We start from the raw sequence: 18,834 nt of genomic DNA on the forward strand, positions 1-18,834 counted from the left end.
CTGACGATACGTTCGTGCTGTGTCATACCTTACTCGCGGACGTCTGGGGATTTTGTGTTGTGCAGACTTGTTCATGTTCTTTTTTTTTTTAGATGTCACTCTGCAGCTGCTGAAATGCGCATGACCGAGTGGGCCTGTGTTCAAGAAATTGACCGCCCAGCAATTGAGCACTTACACGAATCGTTCTATCCTAACGCACACGTTTCATCTATCATCACTTGTTGGAGTTGTAAGCGGTCGTCTCCATCGCCGGTTGGCGGGATCATTGTTTTTAGAAATCTCCTTGGGCTGCCTGATACGAACAATTAAATGATGTTTTGAAAAGGCCACCTCGGGAACGTCCGCAGCGGTGGCGCCTCTGGTGGCGCGACAGCTTCTGTGCGTTCGCAGAAACCAGCATGATAATCACTCAAAATTGCGGTCTCTCTCAGTACAGCTGCAGGCCACGCCAAATTTAGCTTTACAGGCTTCTGCAATGTACATTTCTGCTTTCAATTCCCTCCAAAGCGCATCGAATTATGTTCAGAGACAACAGTAATCTTCAGTCGTCGTCAACTCCGCACTGGCGCCGCATGCCGGATCGCCAGGGGTGGGCACCGATGCCGCGACGCTGTCTCGGCATACTTACCTGGTGCCGGGGTAACCGTGATCAGCGAGGCGGTGCCCCCAGGGAGAGGCGCGGGCATTGCACTGCGCCCGTGCTGACCCCTGCCACTACCCCAAACTGGGGCAGATGGGGCATGCAATTTTTGGTAGTGGGGGACTGCGTTCGCGCTATCCCCCTATCCATATCAAATTCCAGAAATAGTTGGTTAATTCGAGGTGTATCACTTCGGCGGGGTTTCTGCCAACATGACTCTGACGTCAGGCAGCGTTGTGCAATGCTGTTGTGTGGTTTCCACTGACTTCGTAGCATTTGTAAGTAGCGTAGGCAGGCTGCTTTTAGACTGTCGTTAAGCGCTTATCATGCCCCTGTGTGGCGGATATCGATCGGCCTGGCGGGTCGCTTCGACGGAAGTAACATGAACTTGAGTGCAGTGGGGTCTTGCGGGAGGGAGCCTGCGTATTGGTACCGCCCGCAAGTGCTTTCTTATTTCCCCCACATTAAAATAAAATATGGGGGTTAGTTAGCCTGCACCATCATCAACTATAACGGGCATAAAACCAAATCTAATGTAAATGAATAGGGCCTACAATAGCAGCTCAAACCTATGTTAAGAAAAAGCTAATAAGGAAAAGTGATCGGAAGCCTGGAGGTTACAGACACAGTACCGAGTACAGATGTAGTAAGTGTAATGAAATTGAAACCGAAACGCTTGTAGGCTATATAAGTCGCGCTTTTTGGAATATGAAATGTATCTGTATTCGGCAGTGATGCGCAAATGTCCCTCTGCTACCGGTTTGTTGTTTCCTGCCAAAGGAAGTATAAAGCTCCGCAGAAAAGCCCACAGGACTTGTGCAGCCTCCAAGCTGTCCACTTCATGACGGTGATGCCTTGACGAGAAAATGGGCAGAGCAAGAAGCACCCAGATTAGCAGGTACCTGGAGTGTGCATAGCCTGCGGGCTAGACAGACATTATGCGAAGAGGCAAGTAACGGAAGAAGCATAAGAGGTTAAATGTACAGGTGAATGCATGAAACAGAAACGAGGAACATGCTGGAGTAATTCAGCAGGTAGGTGGAATTAGTGCCTTCCGAGAGTATGGCGAGGTAAAGGAAGGCATCAGTGATCGGTGAAAGACCGGGGACTTTGAGGGCGCCGAGTCGTCGACGCGTCTAGTGCGGGTTTTGTGGCGTGAGGGTGTCGCACCAGACCGCATCCCACATCAGATGCGTCTTGGTAGCGGCACTGAGCTAGTAGTTGTGCCTGCACGTGCCCCGTTATGCCTAGGTGAGCGGACGCGGAATGTCGGGCTCTTCACGAGCGGCTTCAGCGACCCTTTTGGGCCGCGGTATCAGGTCAACCGAAAAACCAGGTCAGGACTACCAAATGATTTTACCAACGCTGCCAACAGGTGCGTCCGTTCCGCATACGGTGTTTTTACATGGTGACGTTAAGGCGAGGCGTTACAGAGTGGAACATTTTCGTGACGCTCTTACACGGCTGTTTCTCATGCCGGAAATGGTTGCACGGGGTGCATATAAAATGAACCATCTGTGGGCAGTGACTTTCAAGGACGAAGAAGGGAAAAAGAGGATTATCGCTGCAGACGCGTTTGATGTCAAAGACCACCGATGTGTGGTCGTCGACCCGTGTGACAGAGGCGTCCGTATCAAGCTCTACTGGCTGCTTCACGGTGTACCTGACGACGACGTTCGCACTGCCTTGTCGCCTTTTGGAAAGGTGACTGAGATCACCAGGGACAGGTGGCGGGTACAAGGATGCGTTGACAAAGGGTCAACCACCTGTACTATCACTATTAAGCTGAAGGTAGGCGTCACCGCTGAAGACTTGCCCCACCAGCTGCGAGTGGCGGAAGATGTCGCACTCGTGCACGTCCCTGGCAGAGCTCCCCTCTGCCGCCGATGCCGCGGCATCGGGCACATCCGACGCGAGTGCCGTGTACCACGCTGTGGGCTTTGTCGTCGTTTCGGCCACGACGAGACCCAGTGCGTCCGAACCTATGCCACAGTGACAGGCCCGGCATTGAAGGAAGATGTCACAGATCACTTGATGGACGCGGTCGACGCAGTGGAAGCCGCAGGCGAAGGGAAAGAGACCCAGGCCTTGGTGTTAACGCCCCTGAAGAAGGCAACGACTGTTAATGAAGAAAAGTCATCGGATGGCTGGAAAGACCCATGGGATGACACGGTGGAACCAACTAACTCGATAGAGTTCGAGGTAAAAGAGGCCAAAGAAACGTGCACATCAGCAGAAGTGACGACCGGTGAACAGCACGAAACTGACGACACCGTGACGCCAACGTCAAGTAGTGCACCTGCTAAAAGGCATCACGAAGAGGCGGATGATCAAGAGACTGGGAATGACGAGCCTCCTCCGAAAGCTACCCCGGGACGCCGACCGGCGTTCAAGCCCAAGCCCGGCGTTCCTGCCAAATGCCGTTCTACAACCCAAACGCCGTTCTACAACCCATTCCCGGGTTAGGAAAAATTGTTGGGGTCTGGGGACTGGGGTTTGTGGGCAGGATGTGCGTCGGCCGTCGTCATTGGGCTTTGATGTCCAGAAAACCATGGTTCGCCTCCCTAGACCGTCGAGTCATCGTAGCAGATGTGAGACGGACGATGTGCGGTAATTGGTTTGGATTCTCCTCCCGTTAAATGGCAGCTAATTTTTCGACTGGTCTTTGTGTCACGACGTTGAACGTGCGTGGACTTAGCGGGCGTAGAAGGCAATGCAAAGTTAACCGTATTCTTATTGAAAATAATATTGACTTATTGGCCATTCAAGAAACAAAAATTGCAACTGATGAATGCACGGAGCAAATGGTTAACGTTTTCCGTCCTAGATATACCGTAAGTATATGTCATGCGGTAGGTAAGTCTGGGGGCTGTCTTATTCTTTTGCGTAGCAGTATTGCTGTAGTTGAAGCCGTCACATCATCCGAGGATGGCAGAATGGTCCTCTGCGATTTTACTTTTTCAGAGATGCCTTGGAGGGCTATATGTGTTTATGCTCCGAACGTAGCACGGGAGTGGGAAGTCTTTTTTGGTGATATTCAGCAGTACTTGAATTGTGAAAGACATGTCATATTACTGGGTGATTTTAATTGTGTTTGCTTTCCAGAAGATAAATCTAAGTTGACTAGTGTTTGATAAAAGTGCATTGCTTTTAAGTTCTATTGTAAGGCAACAAGAGCTTGAAGACATTGATTACGTGTTGTCAAGTGAAAACCATACTATGTATACGCACTATCAAGGTCAGTGTCATGTCATGGCAGGGTAGACAGAATTTATGCTCCGTCAACCTTTGTACTGTTATTTTCAAGTTATCAAGTGTTACATGTTAGTTTTATCGATGATTGCCTAGTTATGTCAACCATAGGAAAGAAACAAAGACCATCTAAATTCAGCTGGGACTTATGGAAGCTAAATGATAAGCTTTTGCAAGACGACGTTTTTCAAAAAGCAGTTCAAGGAAAGCTCGAAAATTTGCTCTGCATAACTACGTCAGCGTTCTTCATTGCAGAATGGGAACTCTTCAAAAGAGACGTTAAATTCACCGCGATAGAAAGAGCATGCGTAGTCCATCACAAAGCAAAAGAGCGTGAGAAGGAATTACACCTTAGGCTAAAATATATGCTCAGCGCAGAAAGCTCTTCGCCTGGCTTATTTTCGAAAGAAATCAAAGAAGTTAAGTCTGAACTTGAAGTCATGGATGAAGAAAAGTACAGGGGTGCGGTGTTAAGGGCAAGGGCGGAGAGTTTATGGATGGGGGAGACGCCTACCAAGCGAGCAATAAGTGACGAGATGAAACACGCGGTTTCCAAAGAAATAACAGAAATAAGATATCAAGAGGAAGTCACTAGTGATGTTGGAATGATTGAGCACGCATTTGAGTCATATTATGAAAGTTTGATGGGGAAAAAGACATGTGATATCGAAAGGTTTAGAACTGACTTCTTGCCATTAATGCCAACATTATCAGACGAGGTCTGTGAAACGCTCGACAGACCAATAAGCCTTTCAGAAGTTGAGGATGCGATTGACGAACTTACTCCCGGCAAGTCGCCGGGGCCTGATGGTCTTGGAGGGGCTTTCTATAAGAGCTTTAAAGGTGGAATAGCTGTATCACTACATCGCGTGATAAGGGAGATGTACGAGAATAAGGAAGCACCTCCTTCTTTTCGGACATCGCACGTTATTTTAATTCCTAAAGTAAAAGATCGTGCGCGACTTTTGGCGGTTGAAGCCTACAGACAAATAAGCTTGACAAATACGGACTATAAAGTTTACACTAAAGTACTGGTGCGACGATTGCAGACCGTTATAGAAGAACATGTGGGCCCCCATCAGACATGCGGTATCAAAGGCAGATCGATCTTTTCGAATATACATACTGCAAGGACCATACTGGAATGCTGCGATGAAAGAGAGGACAGAGTCGCTATGATACAAGTTGACCTTGAAAAGGCTTTTGACAGAGTTGTCCATGATGTCATAATTTTGATCTTAGAACATGTTAAAGCAGGTGCAGTGATAACAGATGGAGTAAGAATGGTGTACAAGAATTGCACTGCGCAGTTAGTAATTAATAGGAAATTAGGCGCCAGTATGAAAGTGTTATCATCAGTAAAACAAGGATGCTGTTTGTCGCCTCTTTTATTTGCCTTGTATTTAGAGCCTTTCTGTTTGAAAATAATTAAGAGCCAATCTATTCGTGGGTTTATCTACGCAGGAATTGAGACTAGAGTTCTGGCTTATGCAGATGACGTGGCAATTTTTTGTCGTGATACAGAAAGCGTGAATAACACTATGAAAGAGGTTGTTTCCTTTTGCGCCGCTACTGGAAGTGCTGTCAGCTGGACTAAGTGCCTAGGTTTATGGCACGGCAGCTGGCCACAAGTACCCGAGTTTTTTTGCAATATGAACTGGAGCGTTACCCCTCGAAAATATTTTGGGGTGCCATTACAACATTATCGTGACAGTGCCGCGCATTGGATCGGAGAAGTAAAAAGAGTTAAAAGATCAGACAGAAAAGTGGGGCGGGCATAATTTTTCGATGTTTTCAAGAGCTAGTGTTCGCACTTTGTTTTTAGTTACAAAGGTGTATTATGTACTACAAGTGTTATGCATGGCAAGGATTTCGGTGCAGAAACTTCACAGAGTGTTTGCGGTATATATATGGGGATCTCCTTGGGAGAGAACTAGCCGGTGTAACTTGTTTCATTCGGTGAAGGATTAACACATTCGTTTTTGAAACAGATTGTTAGTAGGTTCTTTTTCTTAAGGGACCCAAGTGATATATTTCTACGTACTGTTATTCAGGTGAGATTGAGTTCTTCCTTGCCTGAGTGGGTTGTCTCATAAGCAAAGAACGTACTCGAACACCAATTGGCTTTCTGAGGGAAGTTATGTCCTTTTCTTTACTGAAAGCGCATTTTTCGAATGAATTTTTGACTTCAGTGACGCGTAAGAAACTTTATAGTGATCTGGTTGACGTTTTCTTGCCGCATCCTGTTTACCGCATGATGTATAACATAGGACCTGAACGCAATGTGCTGAAACGCGCTAGAAAAATGCCGGTTAGATCTTCAGCGAAAACCTTCCTTTTTCAATTGCATTCGGGCACTCTCCTTGTGAAGCCATGGCTGCAAAGCAAGAGCTTCTTTGTTCCATGGTCTGTTAACTGCATCATATGTAAGAAACCTGAAACTATTGAGCACATCTTTTTGGATTGTCATGATTCAGTTTTCTTGTGGGATGTCCTAAAACGAACTCTGAAGAAATAACTGCCGTGAAGTCCTTTCGGTATTCGGTTCTTACCGTGTGCAGACACAGGGGGAGTGCCGGCTGACTTGGTAATGCTTTTGTGTATGAGCAGCGTGTGGAAAACGCGCATGGATATCAGGAATGCCCGCGTAGATGAAAGATCTGCGAGGGAACGCCTAAGTGAAAGTCTTAGGTACACACGTGATGCCCTCAAGCACACGATTGAACCGCCAGAGTGGTTTGAGGAGCTCGACACTTTGGCGTCTGTGATATCCTCTTTGAGGGCCTTTTAAATATGTACAGTCTCTCGAAGTGATGTAAGGTTATTTTTCTGCACCAAATGACCTACTTTGTACGCGTTCGAGTGGTGTTGAAATCAAGGTAATAAAGAAAAGAAACTGATAAAAAAGTAATAAAGAAAAAAGAAGCGTCGGTGGTTCAGTGGTAGAATACTCGCCTGCCACGCGGGTGGCCCGGGTTCGATTCCCGGCCGCCGCATTTTTTTTTTTTCTCTCACTTTTCTAGTGTCATTTTTGCCCTTGTCATGTTGATGCTTTCTTGTGCTGATGTTTTGGTAATGCCATCCGAATGAAGGCGGCTACATCGCCTCCGTCGCTGCTATTTCCATAGAATAATCGTGACTCAATGTATAAGAGGGGGGGGGGGGATGAGAAAGAAATGTTGAAGTAACATCTTGAAGGGGCAACGCAATAAGACAGTAGGCAGGAACACACAGGACTGCGCTGAACTCACTACTAACTTTATTCGAAGGCATTTTTTGCCTTCGAATAAAGTTCGTTGTGAGTTCAGCGCTGTCCTGTGTGTTCCTGCCTTCTGTCTTCGTCTTATTGCGCTGCCCCTCCAAGATGTTCAACCAGTACCAACTCGCCCAAAAATCGATCCTGCTTCGAGAATTTCTCTCTATAGCACCGTTAGACAAGGCAGGATGGCTCGAGTTAAATAATCACCTCTCAAGGACTCCGACGGTCAATCGGAAATAATTTTAAAACTTCGCACTTACAACGAAAAATTCGTCCGGGCCAATTAAGTTAGCGGTAATTCATGCTATTGGAAATTCAGACAAAGGACTCGGACGCTATGTGCCACTGTGCATCTTAATGCACAAGGCCGCACTTTTCTCAGTAGAGTATATTCATTTGTTCATCTGCTCTTCAGCCTAATTGCCTACCGCTGGTGGCAATTCTTCGACCTTCAGTGGAGTTGTTTGCAAACTGAATGGCAGTTGGCACGGTTCGCTCAACACCCCTGTTCGGCGAACAGCAAATTTATGTCTGCAGCTGGCGAGTGTACTTAGCCTCCGTTCAGGCGGCAGCCACCCTGCCGAAGTAACGATTAGATGGCCCCATAGTGTACCAGATAACTTATGTGCCTGCCGAACGACCGCAAAACGGCCGTTGTCTATGATGACACTCACATGCCTCTACACTGAATGGCGGCGCCACCTCGCCATCTGGCGTCGGTGGTTCAGTGGTAGAATACTCGCCTGCCACGCGGGTGGCCCGGGTTCGATTCCCGGCCGACGCATCTTTTTTTTTTTTTTCGACCTTGTAGTGAGTATTCTTCCGTCAACCACTTTTTTTTTATATTACCGTTGGCCCCCTATTTTTACATCTTCTGTAGACAATTTTGCGTCTACTCAAGGCTGTACTACAGCCTTGTAGACGCAAAAGCCAGGCTGGAGACGAAGCCAGGCTGACGATAGGTTCGTGCTGTGTCGTACCTTACTCGCGGACGTCTGGGGATTTTGTGTTGTGCAGACTTGTTCATGTTTTTTATTTTACATGTCACCCTGCAGCTGCCGAAATGCGCATCACCGAGTGGGCGTGTGTTAAAGAAATTGACCGCCCAGCAATTGAGCAGTTAAACGAATCGTTCTATCCTAACGCACACGTTTCATCTATCATCACTTGTTGGAGTTGTAAGCGGTCGTCTCCATCGCCGGTTGGCGGGATCATTGTTTTTAGAAATCTCCTTGGGCTGCCTGATACGAACAATTAAATGATGTTTTGAAAAGGCCACCTCGGGAACGTCCGCAGCGGTGGCGCCTCTGGTGGCGCGACAGCTTCTGTGCGTTCGCAGAAACCAGCATGATAATCACTCAAAATTGCGGTCTCTCTCAGTACAGCTGCAGGCCACGCCAAATTTAGCTTTACAGGCTTCTGCAATGTACATTTCTGCTTTCAATTCCCTCCAAAGCGCATCGAATTATGTTCAGAGGCAAAAGTAATCTTCAGTCGTCGTCAACTCCGCACTGGCGCCGCATGCCGGATCGCCAGGGGTGGGCACCGATGTGGCGACGCTGTCTCGGCATACTTACCTGGTGCCGGGGTAACCGTGATCAGCGAGGCGGTGCCCCCAGGGAGAGGCGCGGGCATTGCACTGCGGCGGTGCTGACCCCTGCCACTACCCCAAACTGGGGCAGATGGGGCATGCAATTTTTGGTAGTGGGGGACTGCGTTCGCGCTATCCCCCTGTCCATATGAAATTCGAAAAATAGTTCACTATGGCGACGTGTATCACCTCGACGGGTTTGGTGCAAACGTGTAATCGAACTCGCAACAAGTTTATCATGCCCCTGTGGGGGATATTGCCCTTGCGGGTCGCTTCGACCGAAGTAACACGAACACTCCAGTGCTGTGGGGGTCGCGGGGAGCCTGCGTATGGGTACCGCCCGCAAGTGCTTTATGTCTCCCAGATAAAAATAAATAAATATGGGGGTTAGCCTGCACCATCATTAAGTATAACTGGCATAAAACCATATCTAAAATAAATGAATCGGAAAATAAAAAATTGGAAGCTAGGCCTGAAGGATACAGACATAGCACCGAGGACAGATGTAGTAAGTGTAATGAAATTGAAACCGGAACGCTGAAGGCTATAAGTCGTGCTTCTTGGGATATGAAATGTGTCTGGATTCGGCAGTAATGCGCAATTGTCCCTCTGCTACCGGTTTATTGTATGCTACGAAAGGGAGCATAAGGCTCCGCAGAAAAGCCCACAGGACATGTGCAGCCTCCATGCTGTCGACTTCATGACGGTGATGCCTTGACGAGAAAATGGGCAGAGCAAGAAGCACCCAGAACAGCAGGTACCTGCAGTGTGCATAGCCTGCGGGCTAGACAGACATAATGTGAAGAGGCAAGTAACAGGAGAAGCATGAGAAAGAGGTTAAATGTACAGGGGAATGCATGAAACGGAAAGGAGGAAGGTGAAGCACGCAGTCAGTGCCAACTATCACGGTGGTAACCCCACCGTGGTTGGTTTAAACAGTGTAGTTGGCGTGCAACATACATGGAAAAGTAATATGGGAGTAAAAGAAAAATGTATCATAAAAAGTATTTATGGGCATCTGGGAACGGGGAGCATGTAAGAACGGGAGGTACGGACTGAGTAATTTGCCGCGCCAGTGTAATAGCAATGTACGGGTTATCTTATTGGCAACAAGGGCAGCATAATTATCAGGGATAATGTCGTCGACTCGTAAGGCGGCGTGCAATTGCGACACTAAGTGCGTACTGCGCGGGCATGAAGTTAAATAGTGAATCGCACGCCGCACCACACGCACACTGATTTGGGGCACAGAGGTTAAACCGAAACAGATATTACGGAAAGTGGCCGTGCCCTGTAAATAAGTGTGTGAGAAAGTGAGAAGGGCAAACCAATGTGGAATCGTGGAGACGCTTCGCACCCACCGGTACTGGTGTCCCTCCCCTCACGATGCCAATCTTGGCGCCAGAGGTTGTCGGCAGTTTTGTACATTCTCTCGCGGATCGAACACACCGAGAGCAGGCTCTCACGAGTGAAGCCTGTAGTACTCGCTCACGCCGCAGCTGAGTCGTCAAGCTCATCACTTACTACCCGTCTGTGTCCCGGGACATGAAACAACCGAATAAGACGCCCTTTGAGCGCTTGGGATATGACCGCCATCTTAATCGAGCGAACCCGTGTATCCGTGACACGAAGGTGGGAAAGGGTCATCAGCAAAATATAGATAATCCGTGTAAATATGCACCGAATTGGCATTGAGCAGCTTCGTACAATACTCGCTGGGTGCATTCACCACGCGAAATTTACGTACCAAAGCCAGGCGGCTGTAGCTATCAAAGAGGACATAAGCCGCGCCCGCCGAGGTTCCGGTAAATGCACCTTCAGTGTACAAATGATGCACCGACGCGCGGAAGACTCGGCCGGTCTGAGCAGGGCTAAGCTTGGCAAACGTAATCGTGTATATATCCCGGGGATGATCCAACCACGGGTCGCAAGGGAATTCCACCTGGCTGGGATAAAATGTGTCTTGACCGAAGTGTGTTACTGGCGAAGAGTCGGCAAAGAGAATTCAGCAGCCAACCTGTCGAGCTCGGTCGTGAGCGGAGGACAGTTAGGATGTCGAGCGCCGAGGTGCGGGTGGTGTGATAGGCGCCTGTCAGTGCAACTAAAATGGAACGTTGCACTGACAGAACACGGATGGTCAGATGCGTAGTGGGAAAGGAAGGCCACCAGTCAGGGGACGCATATGCAATCGCAGGCAGCAAGACCTGCCTGTACAAGCGACGGATTATCGCAGGGTTAAGCGTGAAATGGGGGAGCAGATGAAATTAAGTGATCGCGTGACCAATACATCGGCTTTAGTCTTTATGTAATCAACATAAGCAAGAAAGTTGAATTTGTTGTCAAAGACCATGCCGAGCAGTTTAATGTGGTCCTTGTGTTTTGGAAAAGCGCCATCCAATCGAATGGACGGACGCCGCTTAGATGTACCAATGTAGCCGTTGTTGAAGAAGACGAAAAAGGATTTTTGGTGACTGATTTTGACCTTGCTTTGCCGAGCCCAATGGCAAACCAAGGTAAGCGCAGAGTCGGCAAGTGCCTGCAATTGCAAACGCGACGTTCCTGTTATAAGGATGGTGTCGTCCGTATAGGCTTGGATACAGACTCCCTCAGGACGCTCGATGTCAAGAAAGGAGTGGATGACCACATTCCGCAGAAGAGGGCTAACGGGTGAACCCTGCTGGCTGCCTATCGAAGGGTGGGCCGGCACCTCCCCCGCGTTCGATGGGAACGCGAAATTACGGTCCGTCAAGAAAGGCTTTGCCAGGTGGTGCAGATTACTGGTCCATCTGTTTTTACGGAGAGAAGAGCAGAACAATATTATGCCACGCACCATCGAAAGCGCCCGTAAAATCAAGCGCTCTAAGGCTGCTGGAGTTTTTGCAGCCTTCGGGACCGCTGCTTTAAGGCGTAGAGGCGTAGAGGGCTAGAGGGGCACTGCGCGCATGCGTGAATCCGAATTAGTGGGTATGTATGTGATGACGAGAATTTAGAAAATAATAAAGACGGGAATTAAGTAAGCGTTCTAAAACCTTGCCGAATAGGGAATGCATTACGATAGGCGGAAGGGAGCTGAGGCGAACGGCCGGATTTCGGGATGATAATAATGCTACAAAGCTTCCAACGACAGGGACCATGCCCCAATCTCAGAGCCGCATTAAATAACAGAAGAAAAAATTGGGGGTGGGCCTGAAACAAATGTCGAACAAACATGATGGTGAGCCCGTCCAGCCCTGGCGCCGCGCGTGGCTTCCCCGAGCAAGCAGCGTGCTCGATCTCCGTCACCGTGAAGGGGTAATCATCCGGTATTAACGGGTGAGGGCATTTAGTAAGGCTGCAGACTGTGCTGTAAAAGACGTTGTCAGCAGCCCGATAGTCTTCAGCGATATGCACCCGCAATAAAATCGCGGCGCAATCTGAAATTGTAGCTGTAAAGGCGCCATCTGGTCCCTCGAGCGAGGGGAGGTGCGTGCCAGGTGTAAGCTTCTCGAAGGCTAATTTAAACGTCAAGCCGAAAATCTTGCATGTCGTAATGTCCTGACAAAAGGCTTTGTCCGCAGCCTGCTTGCCCAGCCGAATATACTGTTTGTACATCGCGAATGCCCCTGCATACTCCCTATGAAATAACTCCCGGAGATCCTGATTGACCGCTCTTTGCTGTCTGTGGCGCATTGCTCGCACCCGAAGTCATCATCATCATAAAAACTTTATTGTAAGACTGAGGAGTTAGGAGCACGCAGGCTCCGGGGCCCGCGCACGACCCCACTGCACTCAAGCGTTTATGTTGCTTCGCTCCATAAAGGCTGTTTCACATGCTGCGACTGCAACGACGAAAATCGGTGCTGTCGCACGCGTCGCAATGCGATTTTTAGAGGGCTCATTTCACATGATTGCGATTTCAACAATGCGACTGGTGCGACGCCCAGGGTTGCTTACTGCCAGGTTTCGTGACACACGGTGCATAATTCTTTTATTTTAGTGAATAAAACGTTTACACTATAATATTATTGACTTCTCTTGATTAGAAGCAAATAATATGTACGTTTACTAATTTAAGAACGTTAGTTACGATTTGTCTTGGGGTGCGCGACGGCGGTTTTGTTAGTTCAGTGCGACATCGCGCACGGAAACAGCTGTTCGCAGGTGGTTCAGCCAGCGATTCTTCATTCTATGGTTCAGCGTTGTGTGTTGTCTTATCTACATTCTATGACCGTTTCGTTCTGCCTGCGCTACAACAATCTACAAGATGACCTATCGACAAGCTGATATAGCTACCCTCACCGTATATGCAGTATTCGTAATTCGGCTGCCACGAAGTTGTGTCAGCCCAGCAAGATCCTCGCGCTACCCGTGCTCGGCGTCAGCTTCTGGAGAAACGATGCGTGTATATTGCCCGTCATTGCGCATATGTGGTGCCTGCTCCTAGCCATATTCTTACGCCAAACGCAGCAAGAAGCACCAACCCAAACGGCCGCGTGTGCCCCTGAACGAAGCCTCAAACGATCAGTGTGATTACGACGTGGAATGAAAACTGTGTTGTGAAATTCAACCTTAGCGCTAGTCTGATTTGTCCATCGCCGTGATTGCGCTGCAAATATATATATGGGAGCCCTCTCTAAATATTTCTAAAGGCGCAAAAGCCGACGCATCAAATGTTTCGAGCAGTTACCGTCGCTTTTGTAGAAACCTGTACGTTGTAATATAGCATTCTAAAAGACACGCTTCTCGTCCACTTTGTTGTCCCGTGTCTCGCGCTGGTAGTATACTCGGAACTTCTAACAAGAAGACCATATCAATACGCGCTATTCATAATGCAGGATCGTGGGCCCACGGCAGGCGCACTTGCCGTAGAATTTTTCAGCTTTCTGCTCAGCCTCGCACGCCTCTCACGGTTAGCCTGTTTTGTGGAAATAAATATTATTATTATATTATTAATGTTATTAGATATTATAGTTTCTTCACTGTAATTTATAGCAATCATCCAGACTTCTTAAGCTAGTCATGCATTTAACCTGTTTAGGTCAACATTGTTATGACATGCTTATGGGAGTCATTTCAAACTAGATTGCTCAGCCAGAGAAAGTACAAGTGCAAGCTTCAATGTTTATTCCAATTTCGTATTCCTAAACAGATTATATTGGAAGAATTTTATGCCTGCTTGCATTTCCTGCAATTCAATGTTCAGAGCTGGAAAAACTGATTCCTTTTCTTGCTGTCGAAAGGCTGCTCCAATGTCGATAGCAAGCTATAATTATTCATTTCGAAAGTGTTAAGCAATGACTATATGTCTAAGTTTATCAATGCGTTTTTGTTCCACGAACACAATAAAGTTTTCTCTCTCCCTCTCATTGACAGCCATGGAATGAAACCGTTCACTTTCATAAGTATCAGGATGCAAACATTCTGGAGATTGTCCTGAGCATTTGTCTGCATCCTATAGCGTGCATGTTTGTATTAAGTTCTCACGTTACAATCGCAGTGATCTATACATATTGTTATATTGCAACAAACTAATTTATTTCAGTTTGTTTTCAAATCTACCATGTGGTCATGCAGTAATACCATGGCCCATGCATTAATAAGCAAAAAAGAAAACTGCAGATTCAGCGTACGTGTTGGAATCTATTCAAAGTGAAGTTTCTGTCAAGTGGTCAATTAAATGCTGTTAAAGTAACTGCGATATATACAATTTGTCTTATTTTCAACAATCCAACATGTCATCTTTTGCAAGGTTTGCTTAAGCGCCGCATAGGTCACAACCTTAATGTCATGTAATCTTTATGCATTACACTGTTCACAAACCATACCGAAACGCAAATGGCAGTTAATGTAGATGCATGCTGCGAGGCATCAACGCAGTGACGTTTGTTGAGCAAGGAATGGTGCGAGGTGTATGCAGATGAATGAATGACGTGCTTATGTACTTATTTATATACCTCGCAGGCTGCAAGGTTGGAGTATTATGCAAGGGGGAATAAAAAAGTTGTTATATAAGGAAGAAGGGCACAACATTAAGAAAAAAACCAGCAAAAAAAGCAGCACCAATACATTACACCAACTAGCCCAACGTATTTTACTGGCACAACATTATACAATACTTAACAAACAATAACAGAAAAAGTTGCTGCCCATGCACCCTGTACAGACGGTAAACCAGCGAAGCTGAAATGTGAAGCCCCAGTGTTTATCACTGGGTTAATTCCAATGGTTTATTCAAGTCTTTCTATATTATTGGTTATGTCTCTTTTTCTTAATGAGGTTATGCACATGTTTGGCTTGGGTTTATCACATTGTTTATTTGGAATGCCACACACTGCACTTTGCAAGATCACCATCATGGAAAGTGCAATGAGTGGTTCATTGTGTTAATCCAGCGGGTCCATCAGTCTTTCTGAATTCTGTTATGCACTTGTGTTTTGTAATGCGTTAATCATAATGTTTATGACTCAGTTATGCACTGTAGTTATGAAGTGACACACCGGGGCTGCACATTTCATTTAATTAAATACAGGGACACATTTTCGAACCTATTGGGAAGTCTGAGAGAGACTGCTGCACGCGTGCTCTGCTGCTAGAGAGAAACGACGTCACTATCGGTCTAGCCAATGGCCCACCACACCTTTGCTGTGAGATAATAATGACATCATGATCTTGTCTTAACCCCATCCCCCTCTGTGTCCCTTCCCTGTAATAATATGCAGATAAATGTATGTTTGAAATGCATAAGCATTTCTATGTCTACCCAACAAGAAATGTCTCCGTCCATCATGCAAGACGAATGCAATGGCTCACAGCCCGTTAAACAATGGCTCATACCCCTACACTAGGGTTTTTGGGATCGGACCATGAGTGTTTCACATAGGCATATACAGCTTCACTGTAAAAAGAATGAGAACCCTTCTGCTAGAGACCGAGACAGTCATGAGGTGTATTAACAAATGAAAGTTTATTGAACATGCCGAGTAAATGCTGTTTGGCAAGCAATAAAGCGAATTTACACAAAAAGCAGAAGCAAGATCTGATGTGTGTCAATACAGATCCCAACAGGAAACGCATCCATCTCTGAAAGTGTAACAGCGGCCATGCTGACACAAGATTCTTCCAGTGTATTTGCATCTACAGCATCCATAATTTCTCTAGGCAGCCGATCTCCACAGAATGCTAGCTTCTTCCTCTACAATGCACTCTCCACATCTGAGCGTGCATTGTAGAGGAAGAAGCTAGCATTCTGTGCAGATCGGCTGCCTAGAGAAGTTACGGCAGCTGTGGATCTAAAAATGCTGGGTTAATCTTGTCAGCACAGCCTCCGTTAGAAATGGATGCATTTTCTGTCAGGAAACGCACATGAATTTTTGCTTCTCCTTTTTGTGTATCTTCAGTCTATTGCTTGTCAGCGAGCATTTACTCGGTGTGTACATTAAACTTTTGGTTGTTAAATCATATCGGTTTTCTTGTTTGTCCTATGTGTTCTCTGGTGCCATTTGCAACCAGGCTATTCGTCTTTTTTTTTTTAGACTGCAACAAGTCACTTTAATGGCCCTCGTGATACCTTACAAAATTTTTTATTTGGCCAATGTAGCAAGAATGTACAGTGTGAAGCAGTAAGAACAGGGTATGCTAACTTCTAATTAAAAGGTTTATTGTGAAAATGCAGTGATCTCTAAAGGTTACCACGAAGTAGTACACCAATAAAACCTGATAAAGACTAGTGCTTGATGAAACCAAACATAAAAGCAGGAAAGGGAGAAAATACATATAGATATACAAGTCCAGGGAAAAAACATTGTGATCACCAAGTGTGCTTGTGGCTACCTTCCAGGAAACTCATTTTTTTCCCAATGGCATGGAACTGGAAGAATGTGCTTGCATATGCAAGCGGTCAGTCTGTCTATTGGAATAACAACAGTGTTTCCTGAAAGGTGCTGGCATGCAGGATTGGCAATTGTAATGAGTTTTTTCCTGCACTTGGAATTTTTCTCTATTTTCTTTCTGTAGCATTTTTATTTATGTTTGGCTGCATCAAGCACCAATTTTTATCTATCCTTCGAAGATGTCTTTCTTTTTGTGAGGAAAACTCAGGGAAGGCAGGAGATGGAAATTCAAGATGATGAGCAACATGAGAACAAGGTGAAAGTAGGAGCCAACGTTTCCACACGTGGACCTTGAAGAAGACAAGTCCACTTGTCGAAACGTTGGCTCCTGCTTTCACCTTGTTCTCGTCTTGCTCATCGTCCTTTTTTTTTCTGGTAATTTATATGGCTCGCCACATTTTTACTAATGAACCTCAGTTGAAAGTTAGTCCTCATCCATATCTAGTGTCATCCTGTTGATACTGCTTCACGCTATGCACTCTTGCAACATTTGTGTGTGCGCGCGCACACAGGCGTGGATTTGGATGTGAAATCGGGCCCTGGGGCAGAGGTATCATTCTTCTGTGCAGCCTCGTGAATTCATTAACTATATTGCAACAGAAATGTGATGGACAGGAACGAAATGAACACACCGTGCACTTCGTTCTTGTCTGTTGTCTATCTGTTGCACTTTAGTTAATAATGAATACACACAAACTCATATAGTTTTCAGTTATTATGTCGGGCTTATAAGCCTGCTTGTGTCCTGGAATATCTGCATGGCTACGTATCCTGTAATTTAATTTCTGGCCATGTGCTTGCAAGTCGCGTGTCAATCACCTGATTTTCCTGACAATCTTGTGTGATGTGCAGGCACAGACAGTTTCTAGTGAATCCATGCAGGGTGTTGTGCAGGGTGTAATCTGCACTACAAGTGCTGCTTTGATTGCTTTCAGTTCAGCTTTTATAGGTATAGGATGACCTGGAATGGTACAAACTTATATGGGGTTTAGTTTATGTAGTGTCGTACTACTGTTACACTGCTATTGCCAGATCAGTGTACTATATGTGCCTTATGTTTGCTTGCATCTTCATGATTAGCAACCTCCTCTGTGTGTTTTGCAGTTGCATATAGTCTTCTGGCCTAATTGTTTGCCCCCATATTCCACGGTATGGGCCTGTTGTGTTTCAAGTTCAGGTACTCCCGACGTTGTGTTTCTGAAGGGAGAGGTAGTCGTCTTTGCATCTCATATGCTAGCTGGCATAGTATCTTGGGACGAGGTTCTGAGCTTTGAGACAAAGAATTTGTGCTGCAGGCTGCAACTCTACTCCGTCTAGGTGCTTGTTCGTTACTTTCTCATAGGGGTCTTCAAGCATGCTACAGCTGGAAAGACCTGCTATTACTACCCGATGCCTGTATTCGATGAGTTGTCTTTTTGTGTGCTGCTGGTAATTCATACCGTACGCTACCTTGGACACAAGCACAGCATCTGCGATTTTCTATAGTATCCACTCGTCCACCCCCATTATTTCGAGATTATTCTTTTCACCAGATGTGGAAGTTGTGTCCAGGCACTGCATAATTGTTTCACCCACGTGCTGGCTCTGCCGTCATGGGCTTACACTAGCTGAGGATTTGTGGATGTTGACTTGCGGGCATATTTGTCCAGCTATGTGGATCACAATGTGAAATCTGGGGTAGTTCTTGATTATAGTCTTTCTTTTTTTTCCGACGTTGATATGAGCTGACTTATCAGAAAGCGAGAGGCCAGACTGGCCAAGAAAGTCTGCAGTGTTGTCGAGGGCTTGTTGCATCATTCTTGATTTCTGTATAAGATAGCTTTCCCATAGACTGTAATACACCATAGGCTGCAGTGTTTCATGTAGTATGCCCGTGTTGTTGGTGTGTGTGGGCCAAGTGTACCTCCGACTCTCACCTGGAATCTTCAGTCTTTCAGAAAGTTACTGTTTAAGTGCTTTACCAGAAATGTTTTTGCTCATCGTTCCTCCTATTAGCGCAGCATGAGGCAGTACTGCTGTTAAAAGCTTCTTCACTCTCTTCATTCTTTCATAAGCAGTATTACATAATGTCGTGCAATAAAGTTTCTGCTGCTTATGGCCCACTCATATCTGCCAGAAGGGACAACTCTTGAAAAAGGTTTTCTTTGTGCTATGCGTGCGACATAGTATGAGCAAATAAGCACCTGATCATGCTTATTTGTGCAGTGCTGTTGAACAATACATA

At 46.3% G+C, this 18,834-nt stretch overlaps 1 protein-coding gene and 4 non-coding genes across 5 annotated transcripts in view; all 5 read left to right on the forward strand.

The window, feature by feature from the left end:
* The window catches only part of LOC139054862 (uncharacterized), a 156,443-nt gene that overhangs the window by 73,713 nt on the left and 63,896 nt on the right, over positions 1-18,834 (forward strand). The window lies entirely within an intron of this gene.
* LOC139055037 (U1 spliceosomal RNA) lies at positions 621-784 on the forward strand. Its single transcript, XR_011511624.1, has one exon. It is a non-coding gene; the product is annotated as a U1 spliceosomal RNA (small nuclear RNA).
* TRNAG-GCC (transfer RNA glycine (anticodon GCC)) lies at positions 6,818-6,888 on the forward strand. Its single transcript has one exon. It is a non-coding gene; the product is annotated as a tRNA-Gly (tRNA).
* On the forward strand, positions 7,865-7,935 carry TRNAG-GCC (transfer RNA glycine (anticodon GCC)). The gene has a single exon. It is a non-coding gene; the product is annotated as a tRNA-Gly (tRNA).
* LOC139055043 (U1 spliceosomal RNA) lies at positions 8,721-8,884 on the forward strand. The gene has a single exon (XR_011511629.1). It is a non-coding gene; the product is annotated as a U1 spliceosomal RNA (small nuclear RNA).

Source organism: Dermacentor albipictus, chromosome 1 (assembly GCF_038994185.2).
Source record: "Dermacentor albipictus isolate Rhodes 1998 colony chromosome 1, USDA_Dalb.pri_finalv2, whole genome shotgun sequence".
Taxonomy (NCBI): domain Eukaryota; kingdom Metazoa; phylum Arthropoda; class Arachnida; order Ixodida; family Ixodidae; genus Dermacentor; species Dermacentor albipictus.